This window comes from Pholcus phalangioides, unplaced genomic scaffold (assembly GCF_987345545.1).
Source record: "Pholcus phalangioides strain wild (caught in Gottingen) unplaced genomic scaffold, Ppha-v1.0 ptg000008l_1, whole genome shotgun sequence".
Classification (NCBI taxonomy): Eukaryota; Metazoa; Arthropoda; class Arachnida; order Araneae; family Pholcidae; genus Pholcus; species Pholcus phalangioides.
In genome coordinates, this window is record NW_028301601.1 from 14,748,786 (window position 1) to 14,773,739 (window position 24,954).

The window sequence follows — 24,954 nt, forward strand, 5'->3', positions numbered from 1 at the left end:
TTATGCCAACAGATATGTATCAGATATTGTTTTGTGGGCTCACAAGCCTGCTTAGCCCCTAAATGTTTTGTAACTGTGTTTAAAAATCTTAAATAAAGGAAATTTGAAATTTGAAAATTTTAAATAAAATATACTTATAACTGAACCCTATTTACTCTATATCTATCATTAAGCGATCTTATTCATCACACACACGGTATCCGATCACAAACTTTCACAGCGCTTTCTAATGGGTACGAGCACTTTCTACGCTTTCCAATAGGTAAGCACACTTTCTACGCGTTCTTATGGGGTGAGAAAAACTTATAGGCATTTCTAAATGTTGAGCAAGCCTTGCGCACGTTCTAAGGAGTGAACAAGCCTTCTACGCATTTATAGGTGATAAGAAAGTCTTCTCCGCATTTCTAAGGATCCAGCAATCCTTCTACACGTTTCAAAGGAGTGTGTAAGCCTTTTACGCATTCCTAAGGAGATGAGCAAGTCTATTCTTTCCTAAGGATTGAGCAAGTCTATTCTTTCCTAAGGATTGAGCAAGTCTATTCTTTCCTAAGGATTGAGCAAGTCTATTCTTTCCTAAGGATTGAGCAAGTCTATTCTTTCCTAAGGATTGAGCAAGTCTATTCTTTCCTAAGGATTGAGCAAGTCTATTCTTTCCTAAGGATTGAGCAAGTCTATTCTTTCCTAAGGATTGAGCAAGTCTATTCTTCCCTAAGGATTGAGCAAGTCTTCTACGCTTTCCTAAGGATTGAGCAAGTCTTCTACGCTTTCCTAAGGATTGAGCAAGCCCACTACAGTTTTCTGAGGATTGAACAAGTTTTCTACGCTTTCCTAAGGATTGAGCAAGTTTTCTACGCTTTCCTAAGGATTGAGCAAGCCCACTACAGTTTTCCGAGGATTGAGCAAGTTTTTTCTACGCTTTCCTAAGGATTGAGCAAGCCCACTACAGCTTTCTGAGGATTGAGCAAGCCTTCTGTGCATTTTTCCAAGTGGGGAGCAAGCCTTCAACGTAATTTTAAGGAGGCAAATAAACTTTTTTCAGTTCAAGAGGTGAGCAAGCCTTCTACACATTTCTAAACAGTGAGCAAGTCTTCTACGCATTTCAGTGGGATAAGTACACCTTCAGCGCATTTAAGGGGGTACGTACACCTTACACGCATTTCTAAGGAGGTGAGCAGGCCATCTGTGTATTTTTGAGGAGGCAAGCAATCCCCTTGCACAGTTCAAGGGGGTAAGCAAGCCTTCTACACATTTCAGTGAGTTTTCATACCTTGCACAAATTCCAAAATTATGAGCAAGCCATCTACGCCGCATTCTCTGCACATTTGAGAGGGTAAGCAACCCTTCTACGTATTTTTCAGGAGGGGACGGGGTTAGCAATCCCCACAGTGCAATTGAATGCGTGTTTGCATGCACTAAATGAATTTCCGGAGGAAAAATATCGCTGGGAACCACCGGCTTAGGTTACAAAACTCAAAACTATCAATAATCGATAATGTCATCGCATATTCTTCTGGGAATAAAAGAAACGATAAAGCATGTACTTAATTGCGCCAAACAAATGCTCACAGGTTTAAATAGTCCTTAATAAAATATTTATAATTAACATTTTTTCACTACTATTCGAAATTTAAAAATTTACTGTATTAAAATTGGTGACGTACCAAGCAATTCAATTCACCGAATAGCCTTTTATATAGAGAAAACCTCATATATAAGTCACCTTGCTACGATAAAGGTGATAAATCGGCTATTATATACATAGTAACCGGTTATTATGCATGCTTTCCAATCGTCTTGGTAAGTTTGATAAATTTATCGCTTTTACCGTTGGATATGCATTATATTCAAGCGTCGTTGGTAAATTTGAATATTGAATACATTGCCATGATTTCCGGTGATTCCAAGTGTCGTTGGTGAATTTGATGAATATGAAAAAAAATTCCAAATGAGTCTAGTATGAGTGATGAATATAGTCGGACCCCGATATAATGATTACAAATTTTACGATTGTACGCCGATATAATGATACAATACAATACCTCTCTTCTGGGACAAAAAAATTCGTCTGTAAAAGAGAGGTTGACAGCAGTGCTGTCTTAACGCTTGGGCCCACCCGACAGACCAGTCACGACCCAGGCTCTGTCCCTCCAGGGATATAAGCCTTTTACCCTTGCGGGTTGGGTCGCGCTGGGGAGAAATTATTTCCCACATCGGGAATCGAACCCGGGCCTCCTGGGTGAGAGCCAGGTATCCTAACCACTAGACCATGTGGGAAAACGTTAGTCATAAAAGTGATGCCAACAGCACGCGGTGTTCCCAGGTGGTCACCCTCCCAAGTACTAACCGCGTCCGATGCTGCTTAACTTCGGTGATCGGACGAGAACCGGTGTTTTCAGCATGGTATGGCCGTTGGCTTGGCCCACCCGGACACAGACCGGTAGCCTCAAGGGAAGAGAGGCCTCACAAAAATGAAATTTGGTTGAAATTTTCTAGGATTTATCTGGTAGGGCCTCAGAAAAACCACTTGGCCCGTTGGCCCATGATCCTCTTAAGACGGCCCTGGTTGACCGTTAGTCAGGGGTCTAAAATGCATTAGGGGTCTAACATGTGCATTACACTAAAGAGCCAAAAAAACTGGCACACCTGCCTAATATCGTGTAGGGCCACCGCGAGACCTCAGAAGTGCCGCAACACGACGTGGCATGGACTCGACTAATGTCTGAAGTAGTGCTGTAGGTAATTGACACCATGAATCCTGCAGGGCTGTCCATAAATCCGTAGGAGTAAGAGGAGGGTGGAGATCTCTTCTGAACAGCACGTTGCAAGACATCCCAGATATGTTCAATAATGTTCATGTCTGGAGATTTAGGTGGCCAGCGGAAGTGTCTGAAGTCAGAAGAGTGTTCCTGGAGCTACTTTGTAGCAATTCTGCACGTGTGAGGTGTCGCATTGTAATGCTGAAATTGTCCAAGTCCGTCGGAATGCACAATGGACATGAATGGGTGCAGGTGATCAGACAGGATGCTTACGCACCTGTCAGAGTCGTATCTAGACATATCAGGGGTCCCATATCACGCCAACTGCACAAGCCCCATACCATCACAGAGCCTCCACCAGCTTGAACAGTCCCCTGTTGACATGTAGGGTCCATGGATTCATGAGGTTGTCTCCATACCCGTACACGTCCATCAGCTCGAAGCAATTGGAACCGAGACTCGTCAGACCAGGCAACGTGTTTCCAGTCCTCAACAGTCCAATGTCGGTGTTGTCGGGCCCAGGCGAGGCGTAAAGCTTTGTGTCGTGCAGTCATCAAGGGTACACGAGTGGGCCTTCGGCTCCGAAAGCCCATATCGATGATGTTTCGTTGAATGGTTCGCACGCTGACATTTGTTGATGGCCCAGCATTGAAATCTGCAGCAATTTGCGGAAGGGTTGCACGTCTGTCACGTTTAATGATTCTCGTCAGTCGTCGTTGGTCCCGTTCTTGCATGATCTTTTTCGGGCCGCAGCGATGTCGTAGATTTAATTTTTTACCGGATTCCCGATATTCACGGTACACTCGTGAAATGGTCGTACGTGAAAATCCAAATTTCATCGCTACTCCATGTCCCATCTCTCGTGCGCCGACTATAACACCACGTCCAAACTCACTTAAATCTCGATAACCTGCCATTGTAGTAGCAGTAACCGATCTAACAACTATGCCAGACACTTGTTGTGTTATGTAGGCATTGCCGACCGCAGCGCCGTACTCTGATTGGTTCCATATCTCTTTATTTGCATACGCATGCCTGTACCAGTTTTTTTGGCTCTTCAGTTTATATATATATGACTGTAAAAATTGTTTGACTATGATCATTAATTTCATTGATTGGTTGTCAGCATGGGTACAATTACCCCTTGACAAATATGTTTAGATATATCGCATTATACATTATATTGAATTGTATTTATTTCCAATTTGAATGAATTTATTGAATAAAGGTAATTTGTTTAGGAAAAAAATCGCCAACAATGCTTGGGTACTATGCATAATCGCAGGTAAAAATTATTAATATAGCGAAAGTTATCAAATTTATGCATAGTAATTGGTGAAAGGAAAGTGATGAATTTAAGGAAATTTGTCAAACTTACGAAAATGCTCGGTGATTATGCATAATGATCGGTTATTATGTACAATAACCGCGTTTATGACATTTACCGTAATAACTATATCCAATGAAAGAAAAATACTGGTGATGATTTCAACTCCATACAGAGAGAAAAAAAACACATTTCTGTGTCGACGGGAACCAAAAAAGAAAAAAAAATGGTTGTCTTTGTGTTCCGTAAGAAATCTATTTCGGAACACAACATTCTGTTCTTTTGAAAAGTTATTCCTGGTTAGAACTTTCTAGATATTTCTCGCTCTCTCTCTGTCTTTTAAGACGAGAAATAAATAGTTTGGTGAGACCAAAAAAATATAAAATAAGTTTTCTAGGGTATTTTTTTCTTTATGTATACCAGAACCCATTTACGACCGATAAACAAAAGCATGTCCTTTTTGGTGCCATCAGGAGAAAACTTGGCTCTCTTCTCTCTCTCACACACACTCTCACTTTGAGAGAGATCCAAACCGTATATCTATTTATTGTTGTTTGTATACTTTTCTATTTTATTTTGTATACTTTTGGTATCCGCACATTCCCCGAGGATAAGAATATTCCCGTGGATATCTCTCACAGAAATCTTGGAAAACATTTTACAGCTTATCTTCTATGAGAGAAATAGAAGATGTGGAAACCTGTTACGTCCATCTTGTATTTCAATGGTTTTGTTTTTCTTCTTTTTTTAGTACTTTTTCACGTATTTCCTTTTGAGGAAATGTTTGAGTTGGAATGACACTTTGGAGGACTGATTTCAATTTATCATGTGCGATAAATGTGCGATTGTGGATCCGATGTAAATGCGTTTGGGAGGATTCTTTCTGGTTGTTTTTTTAAGGTCTTTTCTTGAGATATATTCAAAAAGTGAATCAAGGTTCACGCATTTTCCAAAAAAAAATTTCAATTTCTAAGTGCAATAAAATTTCTTACGTCTAACTTTGTTCTAGTTTTTGTTCACTTTCTCACTAAAAGTATTAAAAAAAATTAAATATAAACTCCCGGTAGGCATTATATTCAGGATGATTACTTAATCACCCTTGCCATTTTACTTCTTAACCGTACATGCACCTCGTACGCATTCCCCATTGCGGAATTACTAACAAATTGGTACATGCCGGGGAGAATGTGTGTTCTGAATGTTTGGCCTTAATGTACCGCATTCTACTGGCAAACCGTGGATCCTACAGGCATACTTCCAATTAGAAAAATTATCCAAGTAGCGTGTATATCTCAGATGCTCCATTCATGTTGCAAGGGGTAGTATTAAGCTTTTTTTTTGGCCCGTTAGGGTTTTTAGCCCACCAGCCTTTTTATTTGGTCTCGCCAGCTGAAAAAAAGTATGTTTACTCGTGAGCAATGGCCTATTGCTTTTTTTGTCAATCATTATGACTCCCGACACACTGTTCGATGTATTTTGTTTAAAGTGGCCCACCACACGGTTTGGATTTCTTATAAAATGGCATTGGTTGTATAGTTATTAAAGAAAACTTTTTATACTGTCCTCTAACTTCCAATTAGAAAGTTGTTGTGCCATTTCTCTTGATGTAAAAAAAATATTGGCAGAGATATTTCAATTTAACAATTGGAGGAAAGTTGCGCAAATCAGGGAAAGAATCGTTGTCTCTTAGTTTATGCTGTTCTTCCCCAAATTTCTTCGGGTTTTTCAATTAAAATATCTCTGCAAATATTGCACCAATAAAGGAAAGGGTCCCAAGGTATCGTCTTCGAAAAGTTTTGAGAAAATTAACACTGTTTCTACTCATTTAATTAAATGTGCACAGAAATATAAAAAAATCAGACGGAATTAGCATTGGTTGCTCAAAAAAATTCTAAACATTAATATTTTGAACGCCAATAGAGGCCAAGAATGAATTTGAAAATCCCGCAACCCTAGAGTGGCGTCATTCAAACAACACAGAAAAAGAAAGAAGAAAAAAGAAAAAGAGCTATAGAAGCATAGAATGTGTAAAAACAGCGAAAACCGAAAGTTTTTATAGATATCGCCAAGAAGTGCGAGAGGGGATGAGTACCCAAGTATTGTCATTTTAATAATTTCCTGCGGCTTTAATTAGAAGGGTCCAGGAGAAAAACGCCTTTACAGTAAAAATTAGATTTTGAGAAGAACGAATTTGAAAGTTTGGAGTATAATGGTTTTCCCTGGTATAACGAAATTTTATCACTATTTTTTTTACAGCTTTCCCGTTCGCTTACAAGATGCTGGCGATAAATTTGAATAATCTGTATTAGACGTATAGGCGATAAATGTGGTAGCCTTGTTCCTCGTTAAAAACGGGGAGAGAGTGAGGGAAAGAAAGGGAAAACATAAATAAGGGTGGGGAGGAACAGTACAGAGATAATTGGATAAATGAGTATTAGTACAGCGTCTAACTTTTTTGCCTTCACCTACAGATGTGTTTTGCAGTTTTATTTCTCACTTGTTCTCTTTCTCACTTCTATGTACAGGATATAATAGAAGGATTAGTTCTGAGAAAGATACATTGTACGTACAATTAAATGTATGGATGCCGTGGAGAACGAAAAGGGGGGAAAGCTGAGGAGAACCGCTAACATCGTTATCTCAGTTGATCGTTATCTCGTTGAGATATTGGAATGGTGGTGGCACAACGAGGGGGGGGGGGGAGAGAAATGCACACATCTTTGTTTCATAGGGTTACAATAAACCTTCGCCATGAGGGAAAAAAAGTTGGAGAAAGAGTCAGCTGGATTGAATTTATTCCACTGGCATTTGGAAGCAATATTACTTCCCTGATCGTAAAGGGGTTACAGTCTTCCTCCCCCTTCTACCTCACTATAGTACTCCTTGAAAGCTACAAAATGGCACTGCTATCTCATTTTCAAAAAAATTACTCTAAAGTCGTTTTTCCCCTGGACTCTTCCGTAAATATTATTTGCATTCCGTCGCTAATTTTTTTTTTTTTTTTTTGATGCGTTTTTAGGTGAGATGCATGTATTAAAATTGTGTCATAATTTTTTGAGAATGACACATTGAGACCTTTTCCTTGTTAGAAGCGTGGATTTTTTTTCCCCCGTTGGCATCAAGTGAGACAGCGCAACTACTTTATTTTTGGAAATTAGAGGATAGGGGGACCTTCTAAGAAGTAAATTTTCATATTTTAATAATTATACACAACCCTTTGAAACATTAATGACGTATCTGTGAGTTCTGCACCTCATTTGGATAATTTTTCTTATTGGAAGTATGCCTCTAGTGTCAATGGTACTCCAATAAAATGCGGCAAAGGAAATTAAGTAACCACCCTGTTCATGCTAGTGTTTTTCCATTAAAATGCTGTTTTCGCAAACTATGATTTTTGTCCTTAAGGAACATTTTTTACAAACATCACTTGTTCAAATGTCATAAAACTTTGTATGTCTCTCAGCACCGAGATGGTGCATGCTTTAACGCGAGAGTATTTCTCATCAAAACGATTTGCAAAAATGTTATGGTTCAAAATATGGATAAATCTTGGGGATTTTTGAAAAGTTTCAAGTCGTTGAAGTTAAAATTCGAAAAAAATAATAACCGGTGCTAAAATCCTAAAAGTTCTCATTGAACTTCATAAAAATTTACCTGGAATTTGAGAAAACAATTTAGGGTCTAAAGTGAATAGAAAATTTTTAAATGTCCCTTAAAGAGAATAATTCTCATAGTAAAGCATGGGAAGCCAAGATCATGTACCAAGCCCCTTAATGAGGGCGTCATACCTTTTGACATTGTCAAAAAGGCTCAAAAACTTTGCTCTACTAGAAATATCATAGAGAAAGATGGCAGAACTAGTAGAACACTAAACACCCATAACCCTGACAACATAAATACGTTGAGGCCCGCATGCACTCAGAACACACATTCCAGCATGTACCAATTCGTTAGAAATTCCCCAGAGGTGTATGTATGGTTAAGTAGTAGTAATAGTGAAATGAACATAAAGAAAGATAAGATTCACCAATCAATACGCATGTACAAAATTAGTATATCTTTATTCGATGAATATGATGGACGTCCGGATCAACTGCAGATAAAATTCATTCACTTTATGTTTTTGCCATTTCATTTCACCAGTGCTGTTGATCATTTTTCATACTAAATCATAAAGAAACGTGTATATATATATATATATATCTACGCCATCATGTTCATCAAAGATGATCACTTACTTCTCCAAGAAAGTGATTGACATCGCCTCGAGAACAGAATAACAACTCATGGGTGGACATGATATAGAGCTTATTCAGGAGGAGAAGAATCACGTGACATTAAAAAATGGTCCCCAAAGCCATAAAAGACAAATTTGATTTTCTTAAATTTTTCTTTTTCCCCTCATCCGAGATGTTTTATGGTGGGATATAAATCCATTTTTCTTCTGCTTTTGACGGGATTGATATCGTATATATATATATAAAAAGGAAATTGACGCGTCACGTTCGAAATGTTCCCACTATGTCTTTACCGTCGAGTTCGTAATTGAAATACTCACACCCACACATTTCTTTCAATTCATACAAATTTATATTCTGAATTCATTTAACTTTTTTATGCATTTAATTTTCATTATTATTGTTTTTATTTTAAGGGGAAAATAAACAAAACTAAAATCAATCAATTATTGTTTGCGTGTGATAATATTTGTTTTTGAAAATTGTTTTCAATCGTTTCTTCATTTTTTTTTTCGCTTATTTTCTCTCAATTGTGTTTCAAATTCAAATTTTTCATTCGAAACATTTTAATTAATCGATTTTTAAATGATTTGTAATTTTAAGTCTATCGATTTTTGCTTTTACTTTTTTTTACTCAATTTTCTATTCAATCTTTCAGTTTTTATTTAATTTCATGAATTTTAACGTTTACTTGACTTTTTCATTTTTTTAGTTGAATAAAATATTAGTAAATATCAAATATAAAAATATTTTCATTTTTATTTTTTACTTGACGTTTACATTTTTTACTTAATTTTTATTTATTATTTATTTCCATTTATTTCATCCAATTTTTTTTCCTATTTTACTTGTTTTCATTCCATCTTATTTTTGTCTGAATTTCTTATTCACATATTTTTGTTTAATTAAATATTTTTAAATTTTTACTCACTTCTCATTCCCATTTATTAATTATTTACACAAGTTTGTACTTACTTTTAAACATTTTTATACGATATTTCATTCAATTTTTTTAAATTGTTTTGGTTTGTTTCTCAAGTTTCCACGTTACAAAATTTAGTCGTTTTTTTATTTAAATTACTTTAAAATCATTTTTTTATATTTAATGATTTAAAAAAAAATTTTTTTTTTTGTATTTTACACTCATTTTTTATACGATTCCCCCTTTTTTGTTTTTTTTTACGTTTTTATTTTTCCCACTAATTTTATAGTTTTTATTATTTCTATTCTGTTATAATATAGTTATTATAGTACCATTTATAAATTAAAAATTAATTAATTAATAACAATATACACACGGCATATCATCACTTATTAATTAATTTTTATTTTTTGAGTGTTTATCCATTTTTAAAATTCATTTTAACTTGTTTTTTTCGTATAAATTCTTCACTGAAGTTTTTTTTTTTTTTCATGAGTGCCTCCATTCTATTTTATTTATTGATTTCATTTTTTTCCATTTCATTCATTTATCATTAATTTCATATTTTTTTCATTTCTTATTCATTTTTTCATTTCATCCTGTTTCAGTTCACTTATTTGTTATTAATTTTACATTTATTTATTCAATTTCATTATTTATTATTATTCAATTATTTATTATTAGAGTATTCATTAATTCCACTCATTTTTTTTAAATGCATTTTATTTTTCCCTTCTTCATTATTTTTACTTTGCTTTATTAGTAGTTATTTCGTTTTATTAGTTTTTATTAGTTATTTTCCTTCATTAGTTTTACACTGGCTTATTCTTTTTCAGTTTTTTCATTCTGTGCTTGTTAAATTTGCCATTTAACCTTAGTTCGTTTATTACGCATTTAAACTACACGTTCTTGTATAAGGGCTTAAAAAAAAGATGAATAAATTTCAAAATGCTCATGGAAATTTAAATTTAAAATTCTGTTTCGCTTTCGACAAAATTACTTTGAAATTGTTTTTTTTTAACATTAATTTTTCTCCCTCGGGGTATTGTTTGAGACGTTGCTCCTGTTAACAAGTGAAGTTGCTTATTTCAGAATGTAAAATTCAATGGAATAAACAATTTTAATTTTTGTGTTTGTAATTTTCGTCTTCTAAAGCTTTTGATCTCTTTCTCCGTAAAATTAAAATTTGTTTCATATATTAGCATCATCATTACTATAAATAAGTTTATATCAATTTTAAGGAGCAAAATAAGGTTTTTATCTCGTCAAAATGTGGTTTTTCCGTCTTGAATATCGGAATTTCTAGCAATTTCTTGAGAAATATGCTGGAAGCGTTCAATATCACGGACATCAGTTCGAACTATCACATTCACTTTGAAAGCTCGCGAGATGAACTCTTATATATATTTGGAACTCGTCGGAAACGATTCAAACCACTCAGGGAATCGAACCTCACCCCTTTCTCGAACGAGAATAAAGATGAGTTTCGAATATTTGGAACGATATGGCTCAGGAAATCATTATTGCCACGAGGACTGACTGGAAACTTTCCGTTATTTTCGGCTTTTCATTTCTGAATTTTCCCGTGGGATTCTACACGTTGTGGCGAATACAGCAATTCTGGCGCATTGCTAGAAAGTTTATGTTCTAGAACAGCGGTTCTCGTCCTTTTTTTCACTCGTGGAGCCCCCCTTTTTATTTTATAATATCTACGGTGGTGCCTCCAGACCTCTTTCTTTAAATTTATTTTTGAGATCTACCGATTTATTTTATTGTCCCGAAGCTGCGGCGGAGCCCCTTGGAAAAGCACACCGAGCACGGGGTGAACCCCTGCCCTAGAGAGTTTGCAAGAGTATATGTAAGCGACGAAAACAACGTGCAAGCATGTGGATAATCAAAATAGCGATCCAGAGTGCAAGGGACTAGTTCGGTGAGGGACCAAGAAAGTGTATAAGCATGTGACTGCCCAAAAAACTGAGCTAGAGAGTGTGTGAGCAGGGGGAGTGAACAAAAGAGCTTAGTTCTCGGTGGGTGAGCGGCCAAAAGAGTGGCCAAGAAAGTGTGCAAGTACGTGACTGACGAAGGAAGTCTACAAGCACGTGAGTGACCAAAAGAATGATTTATAAAATGTGTGAGCATGGAAGTGACCTAAACAGCGAGGGACTGGGTCAACGAGTGGCGAAAGGAGTGACCAAGAAACTGTGCAAGCATGCGTGTAACCAAAACAGCAGCAGTTCCCAATATGTATTCTTGCTTTTAATATTATGATTTCTGTGGCGGAGTCCCGTAGGATTTTTTTTCCCATCAAATTTATTGATTTATTTATTTTCGGGACTCCACGAAGCACTAGTTGAGAACAGCTGTTCTAGAAAAAACAGGCAAAGTAATCAAGAGCAAAACAGCGACAAGCTAGGAATATGCATACCTCATAAAGATTTCAAGGTGATACGCATATGAAAAAGGGAGATGTTAGCTAGAACTCTACGTATTCTACGCCGTTCATGCTGAACCCATGTCCCGCGGGCTGAAGGTGGCTATAATATTCATTTGATTTGGCCCGCGACCTTAAACCCAATTTTTTTTTAATGAATTAAGCGGCATATTTACAGATTACGTTTAAGTGACCCGCATCGGTTACGCATCACTTAAATAGCCCGCAACACATTGCCAGATCACTTAAGGGACCAGCGGCATACTCACAGATAACTTGATTGACCCACTGCACAGTTCAAGAACACTCGAGTGTCTTAAAGCATAAAAACCAGAGCACTTGAGCAGCCCGCGGTATATTTACAGATCAATTGATTAACCCGTCACACAATTACAAAGCACATAAAAGGCCCCTGGTGCAATTTCACATCACTCAACTCACCCGCTGCTCAGTTCCAGATCACTCAAGCAGCTCGTGACACATTTAACTTTATCAAAATGAACCAAATAGTTCATTTTAAAATTAGGTTTGAAGTCTCGGGCCGCATCCGATGACTCCGAGGGCCACATTTGCCCCGCGGAGCATAGGGTTGAGCTTGTATGACTTTTTTTCGGGAGGTTGGTACAGCCTTAGCTTCACACAAATATGCAAAAAAAAAAAAAGAAAATACACTTTCGACGAAATGACAACATGAACCGAAGTCTTGATAATTATAAACGAATTTTTCCCCATGTTACGTACTTTGCGAAAGTGATAACAATACTCGGAAGATAACATTATCCATGATTCTGATAAGCGGCGTGCCGACTGTAGTAACAGCAACCAGTTGCCCAAGTCAGCTGCAGCAGCAGTGGCCCAACACCTAGGCTGACCACCACAGACGTACCGAGGGTTCACCCGAGCCACACAGTCGCTGCAGCAGTGGCCCAGCACCTGAGCTGGCCACAACAAAGACACTTGAGCTGATCAAACTGCGCCGAAAGGGCATATGTCGCGTGGCAGCACCACAAACTACGTCAACACCTCGTCCAATAGATTCAACTGTCGCGCCGCGATAGCGGTATCAAATCATGAGTTACACACACACTTTCTATTTGTAAATCCTGTAAATATTTTCGAAAAATCATGAATAAAACACCCTGGGGAATGGCAGAAACGGGTCGCCGGAGGCGGCTTCGGCGTCTGTTTGGGTTTGTGGGCCCCTCCTGGGCTTGCCCCGGGGTTAGGTGGACCGCCCGCCAGCATCGCACCACCAGATCTCCGACCCAGCAGAAACATCCCGGCGGTCCTCGGCTCCACCAGCCCACGAAAGAACACCCCCCCCCCCAAAGAAGCAACAAAATGGAACCAAACGTCCGTCCCCTTCCGGCAGCCCGTGTCTGCCCATGTCATCATTGCACTTTGTCCCCACCAATCCATCTGTAGATGGACTCGTGGCATCTCGACTGCCAGTCGCAGGGACCGAGGCATGGGGGCGCCGGACCTGGCGGACTCAGCTCTCTCCAGCGTGGTCCAACCCCCTCGGGATAAAAGGTTTATATCCCCCATGGGACAGAGCCTGGGCCCCGACCGGTCCTCACCACAGCAGAAAACGCCCCCAGAGACCAAAACACAGTCAATAAACGTAGGTGTGATCGATAATATATTGGCAGGTAATGTACGTATATGTTCGAGTCGAAACTCGGTAAAAGGTGACAATATATCGCGTGGAAAAGAAGAAGGTAAAAAATACAAAAAACGGAGAATATACGGTCCTGTTTTTGTCAAGAACACTCCTAAAACGCCGATCAAATCCAAAAAAAGAAAAAATGTTCATCTAAAAATAGAACTCTCTTCTCTCAAGGACAGGACATTTCTCCAGTTCTTTTCTTACATCATTACTATTTTAAGAAGGGGGGAAAATAAAAAGAAGTAGACACAAGGTAAAGACTGCTATTGACAATTCCCGTGGTTTTTATCGATATCATGGAAGAGATCTTGAAGGAATTGAAGAAACTTTATTGCATTTCTTACACAAGAAAGAAGTGGAAAAACTGTGTAAGAATATGGTGCTGTTGCCGCATGCCATAGATTTTGGGGAGATTCCCTTATTCTTTCAACTCCTAAAAATTACCATAAATATTTACATATTTTTACATGTTATATCGATCCCTCGAGCATTTTTTCCTTGCCGTTTCTCAGGACTAAGGCTCTTCACGCGCGTTTATTCCGGGGGAAAAAAAATCCGTTTCAGGGGATTGTTTTTTCAAGACCTTCATCCTCCATAAAGTTTCGAGTCTAGTTACGTTTTTTTCTGGCTTAGAAAATCGATTTTTATGGTGTGTCTTGTGTAGAATATTTCTGTTCACAGGTTTGGTAAGAGATTGAGCTTAGACCAAGGGTGCTCGACTTTTCAGAAAGTGCGGGGACCACTTCTTGTTGATTTTGTTACGTGTCGCGGGCCACTCAAGTGATCTGAAAATTCGAAACGTGCCGTGGCCTCTACAAGGGTGGACTAGCATGGCAAAAGTCCGGAGGCCTGGTGCGATTATTATCTTTTCTTTTTCGTTTATTTCACACAGTAAATTCGCATGCAGTATGTGGGGGGGGGGGACCATGCCGCGGCGGCATCTACAATACAAGGACTGACTGATCAAAAGTCCGGAGGCCCCCGTACGATTCTTGTCTTTTCTCTCTCTTTTTTGCTTTCCACACAGTAAATTCACATACGGGGGGGGGGGGGGCGCCGAAATTGAAAAACGAGACACACTATTCCTATTACTATTACGATTCCTATGGAACCTCTTACATATAGGGAATGTGCTGGAAAGCTGCCAATCCCCCAAAGAATCCCAGGGTGGACCCAACGCCACAACCCCATCGGCTCCCCACAGCGATTCACCCCGGAACAGCTCCCCCCCCCCCACAGACAAGAAGAGACCAACCCTCAGCCAAGAATGAGAAAGGGCGAGTCCTCCAGGCCACGCATGCCACCGGCGCAAACTACCCGGAAATGAAACACGGAGGGCCATCTATTGAGATTAAGGGGGGAAAGGTGGCCGCCAAAGATCCTAGTCTAGGGCCCTGCTGCAGTTTGTGGGGGGACCACTCTAGAATACAAGAGTGGATGGACTGACGTGGCAAAAGTCCGGAGGCCCGGTACGATTCTTGTCTTTTCTTGTTTTGCTTTCTACACAGTAAATTCACATAACGGGGGAAATGTATCATGGATCGTTTAACTGTAACTGTGTCGCGGGCCACTTGAATGATATGGGACATCATCGTGGGTTACTTAATGGTGATCTGTAAATGTGCTGCTTAGTTCATGTCTACAAAATTTGTTTTGAGGTCGCGAGCCACATCAGATAACTCCGAGGGGTCACATTTGGCCCGTGAACTATAAATTGAGCATGTATGGATTAAACTCTGAGATTGCAAGGAAAATTGTGTTGAAATGCGGGTATATCCCTTTGAAAAGAAGGCTTGCCTGCCCTGGACGTGTGAGAAATGCGTAGAAGGCTACGTTGTTTTTCGAACGGGTTTCACCAGACTCGGAGTCATCTGATGTTGCCAATGACTTCAAACCTAATTTTTGTTAACTATGCTGCACAGTTCCAGATCACTCACACGACCCGTGGTGCAGTTCCACATCACTTGTGGGCTCGGAGAGCATTCTCATGTAACTTAAATGACCGCGACATATTTATATACCCTTGTAGGGACCATGCTCGCCTATCACCGTTCCGAAAAGAAGTGAACTGTGTCGTGATTATGATGGATGCGTAGAACTCTTGTGAACACGTTTGTGTCCAGGTTGTATGCTGCCATCTATCTTTCAAATGGGAAAAGAGAAATTCCGTGATTTGCGAGGAAAATTTACAAGAGTGTAATTAAATGTTACGGGTAGAGCTGCTAACAGGGCCGTCTTGACACATGTGGCCAATCCGGCGCGGTCCGTGGCCTTGAATGCATGTGCAACCTCCACGGTAATGAGACTAGATATTTTCAGTCAGATAAGAATAGCCTCAGAATAGCACTTAAGCTGTCTTTAATGTTGTTGAGATCCCTGTGGTGGAGACCTTTTTTGAAGGAGACCGGCTCGCTTTTGCGTTTTGAAAATGCAAAAATCCCAGGAAACTATTCACTTTAGGCCAGTGGTTCTCAACCGGGGGCCATTGGTACTGGGATACTTCAAGGGGGCCACGGAAGAAAATGGAGAAAGAGGCCATGACAGGTGGTTTGCAGGCCCTGCTGAGAGCCGAGAAGAAAAATTAAGGGGTGAAGAAATAAAGCTTTTATATTAGTGACTATACACTTACAGAATCCAATAAAACCAGGGCCGTCTTTGGGCATGAACCCACCTGTGCCGCCTACATTTTGCAGCTGGTTCCCTAGGATGGGGTTTTTCTCAGGCCCCTGGCTACAATTTTCACAGACCCCTACTGTATATGAAATTCATAGCGTGAAGAACAAAAAATTATGAAACCATATATGGCCCTGGGCTGCAGCTTTGTCTGTCCCACTCTTGTGAGGGGTCATGCCCGGGGCGTTTCATGTCCATAAGTGACTTCACCTTATGATATTTTGTATAGGACAATAAAATTTGAAAATAAGTAGGAAATATTTGGGCTGTTCATTTCCAGCTAAGTATGGGACTACCATAGCATCACTTCGCTTAAGGTGCCGATGATGTTGAGACGGTCCTAAATAGAACTCGGACTAGCGGGGAGCTGAAAAATTCTAGGCCAGTGGTCTGGAGGCCAATCTTATTTGCAAAATTTTGGTTCAGTATAAATTCACTGAAAAGATCAATTCAATACATATAAAGGATATTGCTTCTAGATGACGGTCGAAAACTCTGGGGAAGACAGGGAGCCACGAGAAAAAAATATGGTTCAAAGGGGACCACGGGCAAAAAAAGGTTAAGAAACCACTGCTTTAGGCAATCATCACTGTCACGTGGTTCTGATGTGATACCCACGTCATTAGTCACGACAATTCTTCCTCTCACTGCGTACGAAACAAACCTATGTATCTTAAGAGATTGACGTGTTTCTTACGCAATCTAAGAGACATGAAAGCCTCCAACGCTATTCCAGGAGGTACTTGAAGCGATTTCGCAACTTGGAGAGGGCAGGGAGGTCTGCTGTCCTGTGCGTTGGACCAAGAGGGAGCGCTGAGATTACTCTTTTTCAATTCAAAATCACGGGAAGTGAGGCGAAAAATTGGGGACTGCACCGGCCGACAGAGTAAATTTCCGTTTCAAGTCACGGCCCTATGACTTAATCATGGCTCTTGGCTGGGAACCGCCGCCCTAAAACATGGAAATTGTTCCGGAGGCTCCGTAACAGGCGAAATGTTGAGAAACACTCTAGAGAGTTCTGATTCACCCCCATATGAAAATGTCCAATAAAATTTTCCTCACGAGCAAGAAACCATTCTGTACATACCGCAAAGTAGCGTCCATAGAATGGAAATTCTTTAGTCTAGCCAGCAACCCGTGAAAATAAGTTTTGGGGGATTTGTAAACCAAAATAGCATCAGCAGGATCCTCGGATAACATTGTATCGAGTTTTTTCAGGGGATTGTCATTCACGCTCTAGGTTTCTCTCTTCGTTTTTTTAAATTCTTCCACACAATATATTTATTCGAAGAGGTGCTTAATCGCATGCAGCGACCCATATCTTATCTCGGCTTGTCTGTTGTATTTCTGGGTTTTGATTTCAAGGGGACAGAGGAGACCCTTTCAATGCAGGATGAATTGTAACGATGAGCAATTTCAGCTCCGAGAAAACTTTGCCAAGTTCTTTCTGGTTGGAATTAAATACGCGGGGGGGTAAAGTCCTGGACACATTTTAAAAATGACTTTATAAAAACCAACTGACATGAAAAAAAAAGTGTGGTTTGCACCTAAATAGTTACGAGAAGGCGTCGAGATATTTTTTACACATAATCAGAAAAAAGTTCAAAGTTCCACTCACAGATGGCGCTGTAACACGAAAAACGAGACGAGGTAAGCAAAATGCGGCGCTAACAGTGCATAGTTAATGTACATTACGATTCGTGTTACACAAAAAGATGGCGAGTTAGAACACTCGCCCGGACAGTGTTATGATCGAAGTCATAACATATGCTTTATGTAAATTACGCTGATTGTCTCAAAGTCCCGCTCCAGGAGTACTATCTTGTAAGTTTCGCTTCTATCGGGACAATTCTTGATGAGTATGTTGAGGTGCAGAGTTGCCAGATTGGCGGTTTTCCCGCCAAATTGGGCTGGTGTGAAAACGGTTCAGCGGGAAATTTTTGGCTTTGGCGGGTGGCGGTTTTTTGGGCGGTTTATCCAAAATTGTGATCATGGCGAATTTCTCCCTATATTTTTTTTCATTTTTCTTTTCTGGCGAGCAAAGAAGTTTTTCTTTTTCACTTCAGTTCCCACCTCATGTTGTGTTTTCTTCCTGGCAAAGCAGAAGGGATGGGGGGGGCATCTCACCCAACTATGGAAAGCCAGAACTTTCAACCACAATGCCTTTGCCACCCAATAATTGAAGGGACCGTAAAACAAAAACTTGGGAAACTGTCCTAGGCTCTTGATCAGTGGTTTTCAACCTTTATGATTCCGCGGCCAACCGGTTATAATATATCCAATGTAGTATAAGGGAAGTAGTATGTTGTATATGCAATGACTATAAGGGAAATGGGAGACTTCAGTGACGTCACGAGCTTCGCGCGGAGGCCTTCTTCTATAGAAGGTGTTGCTCCGGCTCGACGGTTGGGAAACACAGTATCTAGACCACAGAAGCCTGTGAAAAAAAACCGTAGCCTCCACAAACGTGAAGCTGGCAGGGCTCAATCAAGCCCGGGAACCAGTTCTGTCCTAATGCATGGCCCGGGGGGCCTCAAGAGAAGAGGGGCCTCAGAAAAACGAGAGGTAGTTGTATTTTTCGAGTATTTTCCATGTAGGGAATCAGAAAAATCACTTGGCTCTCGGGGCCCATGATGCTCTTAAAACGGCCCTGCCAGGAACCCAGAAGAGTTCTTAAATTTTTTGTTTACTACACCGTGAAAAATCTGGTCTGGAACCCATACCTAATTTTTAAAATCATTGTGCCAAATTTCGTAGGCACCTATGCACAATTTGAGACAGTGCCGTCTTGACGCATGGGCCAACCCGGGCACGTCACGGAGGCCTTCAATGAAGAGCGGCGGGGAGGGATAAAAAATAAGATATGGTTAAGATTTGCGAGATTAAGCATGTGAATTGGTAAGTAGGCATTTGTAGTCTGGATAGAGGGCTGAGCAGAATCAATTTGCCCCGGGGCCCATGATGCTTTTAAGACGGCCTCGACTCCAGGCCATCTCTGGGCCGTTTTTCCAGGAGAGAGAATTTGTAGCTCTGACTTTCGCAAATTTTCAAAATCAATTCATTCGGTAAAAAAAAAACATATTTTTTACGAAAAAGGGGGGGGGGGTTAGTGACTATAACAAGAAAAGAGAGCTATAAGCCACACCTTTTTTTAGGCTAGAATATCGTCAAACTGTAGCTCGCTTGTTGCTTCATAGATGGCAGCACAAGTTAAAATATTTTGGGCTACTTTGTGGCTACTTTTGAAGACGATTTTGGCTGGAAATTTTTCAAGGACCTGGCAACTCTGTTGAGGTGTTAAGATGTAGAAATTTAATATTTGAGCAGGACTTGGATTTCCGTGCTTGTGGCGTGAGTGTATTGTAATGAAGTAGTGAAAGGCACATCGAAAACAGAGTTGCCAGGTCCTTCAAAAATTCCCAGCCAAAATCCTCTTCAAAAGTAGCCCAAAATATTTGAACTCGTGCTGCCATCTATGACGCAACAAGCGAGCTACAGTGTCACGATATTCTAGCCTGAAAAGGTGTGGCTAATAGCTCTCTTTTCTTGTTACAGTCATTACCCCCCCCCCCCCCCACTTTTCACTTTTTCGTAAAAAATATGGTTTTTTTACCGAATAAATTGATTTTGAAAATTTGCGAAAGTCAGGGCTACACATTTTCTCTCCTGGAAAAACGGCACAGAGATGGCCTGGAGTCGCGGCCGTCTTAAAAGCATCATGGGTCCCCCTGGGCAAATTGATTCTGCTCAGCCCTCTATCCACACTGCAAATGCCTACTTACCAATTCACATGCTTAATCTCGCAAATCTTAACCATATCTCGTTTTTTATCCCCCCCCCCCCCCGCCGCTCTTCATTCAAGGCCTCCGTGACGTGCCCCCGGGTTGGCCCATGCGTCAAGACGGCACTGCCTCCCTTCGTGCATTGGTGTCTACGAAATTTGGTACAATGATTTTAAATATTAGGTATGGGTCCCAGACCAGATTTTTCACGGTCTAGTAAACAAAAAAAGTTAAGAACTCTTCTGGGTTCCTGGCAGGGTCGTTTTAAGAGCATCATTGGCCCCGAGAGCCAATATTTTTATAATTCCCTACATGGAAAATCCCCGAAAAATACAACTACCTCTCGATTTTCTGAGGGCCCCTCTTCTCTTGAGGCCCCCGGGCTCATGTGTTAAGACAGAACTGGTTCCCGGGCTTGAGCCCTGCCAGCTCCACGCTTGTAGAGGCTACGGTTTCTTTCACAGGCTTCTGTGGTCTAGACATGGCCCCCACAAAGGGTGGGCTGTCAAGGCTTCAGCCCTGGGACCCGGGATTTTCAACATTTTTTTTTTTCACGCTATAAATTCATCATAAAGGGGGCCCGTGGAAGTGTTGTCAGGGACCCCGCAAAAGCTCGCAGCCCAAGGGTCCTGCTTCAGGATGGGGGAGGCCATGGGTCTAGATACTGTGTTTCCCAACCGTCGGGCCGGAGCAACACCTTCTATAGCAGAAGGCCTCCGCGCGAAGCTCGTGACGTCACTGAAGTCTCCCATTTCCCTTATAATGTTGGATATACTACTTCCTTTATATATTATAACCGATTGGCCGTGGTAAAGGTTGAAAACCACTGATCTAGAGCCTAGGACAATTTCCCAAGTTTTTGTTTTACGGTCCCTTCAATTATTGGGTGGCAAAGGCATTATGGTTGAAAGTTCTTGCTTTCCATAGTTGGGTGAGATGCCCCCCACCCCTTCTGCCTTGTCAGGAAGAAAACACAACATGAGGTTGGGGGACTGAAGTGAAAAAGAAAAACTTCTTTCCTTCAAGCAAAGAAAAATAGGGAGAAATTCGCTATGAACACAATTTTGGAAAAACCGCCCAAAAAACCGCCACCCGCCAACGCCAAAAATTTCCCGCCGAACCGTTTTCAAACCAGCCCAATTTGGCGGGAAAACCGCCAATCTGGCAACTCTAATCGAAAAGATGGGTATCGTTGTAATCTTTTATTATTTTCTTTTAATATATATATATATTGTGATTATGTAACCAAGGAGTCATGTAATTCTTTTTTTTCTCACAACGCGCATGTCCTATTCATGAAGTAAATGTAAAGCTTTAAATTCTAATCGACTCGATTCCTTTTCTTGAAGTTTCTGTTCAATTCTTTTGACATTTTTAGTAACGAGTGAATATAACAAGTGGTTTTTCTATAAGTGGAATAGGAGCGCCTCAGATGAACCATAAACTAGGGAAAAAATAAATGAGTGACGAAAGTTTGAGATGAAACTTCTCGATGTCGGACACCCATGGGACCAAAAATTTTGTCCGCTAACGGGAAGTTACGGTGTACAGTTGAATCTCGTTTATACGACTTTTGTATTCATACGACGGCGACGTTTGATTTCGGTCGCAATTGGTTCCTATACATTTTAATTATTGTCAAAGTGATACACCGGGGGTTATGCATAATCATCATCATCTCCATGAAAAAAAATTGATTAAATTTCACTACGTTTATCAGTTTTGAAGGTGATTATGCATAATTCTCGAATAAAGTTCAGAAGTCTGATAAATATAGAAAAATTTATAATCTTTGTATGCTATTATAACCTTTCATCTCTATTCATTAAGCCAATTAATTATTTTTACCATCTTCACAAGGTATCACCGAACAAAACCAACATTACTATTCGAATTCACCCTCCTAGGCTTTAGTTATGTTCAGTTAATTGAGTAATTAATTGACAATTTATCGTATTTACCAACACGAGCTTGGTACATAATCTTGTTAAATGTGATAAATTCTCGGTTTATGAAATTTATCAATTAGAGTTTTGAAAAAAAATTAATTTGATTTATTTTACTGTCCGCTTTGGAGAGTGTCCGCTAAGTCCGCTAACGGAGAGTGTTCGTTACCGGATGTTCCACTGTATTTAGATAGGGGGTGAAGTTAATGCAGACCTAATAGGAGGCCTTCGTGCCATCAGAAAAAGCACAACCACAACTCAATTTTCTCAATTTCTGGAACTCAAACTGGTGTGTTAGTAAGACACTCGAAGTGTTTTATGCAAAACGTGTAGTATTCAAAGAAAATATAAATATATATACCACAAAAAATCATGTGTCACATATGTGCCCCAGCGTCAAAGGTGCAGTCAACTGATCTAATGTATATGTGAAATGAATTAATTAACATCATCATATCGTGCCCCCCCCCCTCCCTTGACTTTCAAGTCTACCACCGCCTATGATTACGTCAACTCGCGCCTAACTGATAGTTAATGAGTTATGAAAATTACCTGCATCTACATTTTTGATGGAAATAATGAATTCTATAAAAGATCTTTAAAGATTCTTTAGTGAACTCCGTTTAAAAAACGGGGAAACCAGGGAATTTTTGCGACACGGTCCCGGGAATTCTGGTTACGTCGAGTTTCTCGTGATGCACCGCCATCTGTGAGCAAAATTTTGAAATTCTTTTGTAAATTTATATCAAAAAGAAAAAAAATCCGCCATAAGTATTGTAGTTGAAATCGAAGTCGGAATAAAATAATTTCATCAAAATATTGAAAAGAATAATTTCGGAATTGGCAAAATAAAGTGTTTCCGAATTTCTGAAATTAATGGTTAATGAAAAAAATAATTTTAATACTGATGGAAATTTATGTTTGATGAAAAACTTGTTCACGAATTAATAAAATTCAACCTTAAATGAAAAAATAGTTTCAGAATCTGCGTGAAAAATCATATTATAAAATTCTGGATCAATGAAAACTCACATTTAATGAAGACATATAACTTCAGAATCGAAGTAAATTTTGTACTTAATTTAGAAAAAAAATCGGAATAAATTTTAGATTAGATTGATTATAGGATTTGAGATAAATTCATATCTAATGAAAAATAATTTGACAAATGAAGGAAATTTATATTCTGAATAAATAAAGAATAACTTAAAGAATTGAAGGAAAAATTACATATTGAATTTGAAAAAATGATTCGAGAATTGAAGGCAATTACATATTGAATGAAAAAGCAATTTTAGGAATGAAGGAAATTCATACCGAATGGAAAACAATTGGAGAATCAAAGGAAAAATTCATGTTTAACAGTCGGATTTTGGACTAACCGAAAACCGCCATTAGGGATCAAGTTGGCCCCCATAACATATTCAAGCCCTATTAAAAATAACTTTTGTTTGTGGTTGATCAATGATGTTGAAATGACCATAAACAGTAAGACCTCATTATAACGTTGACCTGTTTTAACGTCGGCCCCGCCTATATATAACGTGGTTTTCCGAAAGTTCTACTAGCATAATCGGCAAAATACTTTACTCGTTATTAAATTACCCCGCTTATGAAGTCATTTTTATTAACTGGCAACAGGAGTATTTAGAATATTTTTCTTTATTTCTGCTACTAATGAAGGAACTTCATATAGTTCCGAAACGCGCGCATAGCCATGGCTCCTTTTGCAATTTTGGGTCTACTAACGTCGCTCGTTCAATTGTATTAACACAATATATATGTTCTAAAATTCGTTAGGCACCAGCACAACAATATGCACGCTTCAGGGCCGGATTAACCCATATGAAGGCCCTAAGCCGGGGCCGGATTAACCATTAAGCAAAATAAGCATGTGCTTAGGGCATCAGTACAAAAGGGGTACCAAAAAATGATATCAAATTTTATTTTTTTATGAAATGTACAATTTTTTTTCAACATCTATCATCCGATACAAGATCCTAAAATTTTAAGAACACTTTATTGTTTAGTTGAAGATCATTATCACAAGGATGACGCGCCCACATACAAAGCGATTTTTCTGAAAAAAGGCACTACTACCTACCTAAAAATTACTACCTACCTATTTGCATATTTACTTTTGAAAATCAGAACCAGACCTAATTGTCACTTGACATCCCGGTGCCAGATGGGCCCATGCAGTGGGCCATCAAGTTCTACAGAATAAGGACATGATTTTTGTGGGTCATTAGTGAATCAACTGTGTAGTTTGATCTATAGACGTAAAAGAATGCTACCAGGTGTAAATTACAAACTTGAGAATGTATCTAAAAGAAAAATACTCAATATAACTGTGATTCATCAGAAATAAGATGCCTATTGGCAGGGCCGCAACTGGATACTTGGTTAGCCGGGGAAACTAACCATCCCCCTCGTAATACTGAAGGATAGGTTAAATTTGCGCCCCCTTTTGTGATGCGCCCGGGACACCAGACCCGCCTTCTCCGCCCCCCACTTGTTGCGGCCCTGCCTATTATGGCCATGCTAAGATTCAATGGTTTCTCCTTGGAGTGTTGTTAAAGCCTTTATCTCATCCACCGTTCGTCGTAGTGGTGGTATGGTTCTAACTTTAAAAATTCTCAAAATGTGACCAGAAATCACCTTATACGAGTTTTGAGGATGAAAATACAGTGTACACAAAATAAAAAATGTAAATTTTTACACGATCCCCTCCCCCCCCCCCCCGTCCTCTAACTTCCAATTAGACAGTTGTTGCTCTTTCTCCTCTGAGACCAACAAACAAATTACATGTTTTTAACTGCATTATTTCCTGAAATATTTAAATTCAAAAATCGGAGACAGTCCGGACTTAAGAGAATTTCGCGGCCCAATGCAAAAAAAATTTTGCGGCCCCTCTCTAAAAAAATTTTATGTAGTTGCTCAGCGACTTACAAACTTTTCGAGTTACGAACGCAAATCTTGAAGAGGAAATTTTTTTTCACAAAGAACGCATTCTATTACACTCATGTTTTCATTATTTCAGGAACGCGTTGACAGTCTGGATCGTAATCAAACACGATCCATTGAGAGAGAATGACATTTCAATTAATTTTACAAAATTCATAAATTATTAATAATAATTATCACACGGTCCACCTGATGAGACTTTATCGTGGCTCGAATCATATTGAACAGACATCAATTTTTTTC

General features: G+C 39.4%; 1 protein-coding gene and 2 non-coding genes across 3 annotated transcripts in view; all 3 read right to left on the reverse strand.

The window, feature by feature from the left end:
- Positions 1–24,954, reverse strand: part of LOC149083872 (sushi, von Willebrand factor type A, EGF and pentraxin domain-containing protein 1-like) — a 440,661-nt gene that overhangs the window by 414,395 nt on the left and 1,312 nt on the right. The gene's annotated exons all lie outside the window — the stretch shown is intronic.
- TRNAE-CUC (transfer RNA glutamic acid (anticodon CUC)) lies at positions 2,203–2,274 on the reverse strand. Its single transcript has one exon. It is a non-coding gene; the product is annotated as a tRNA-Glu (tRNA).
- LOC149083878 (5S ribosomal RNA) lies at positions 2,296–2,414 on the reverse strand. Its single transcript, XR_016193101.1, has one exon. It is a non-coding gene; the product is annotated as a 5S ribosomal RNA (ribosomal RNA).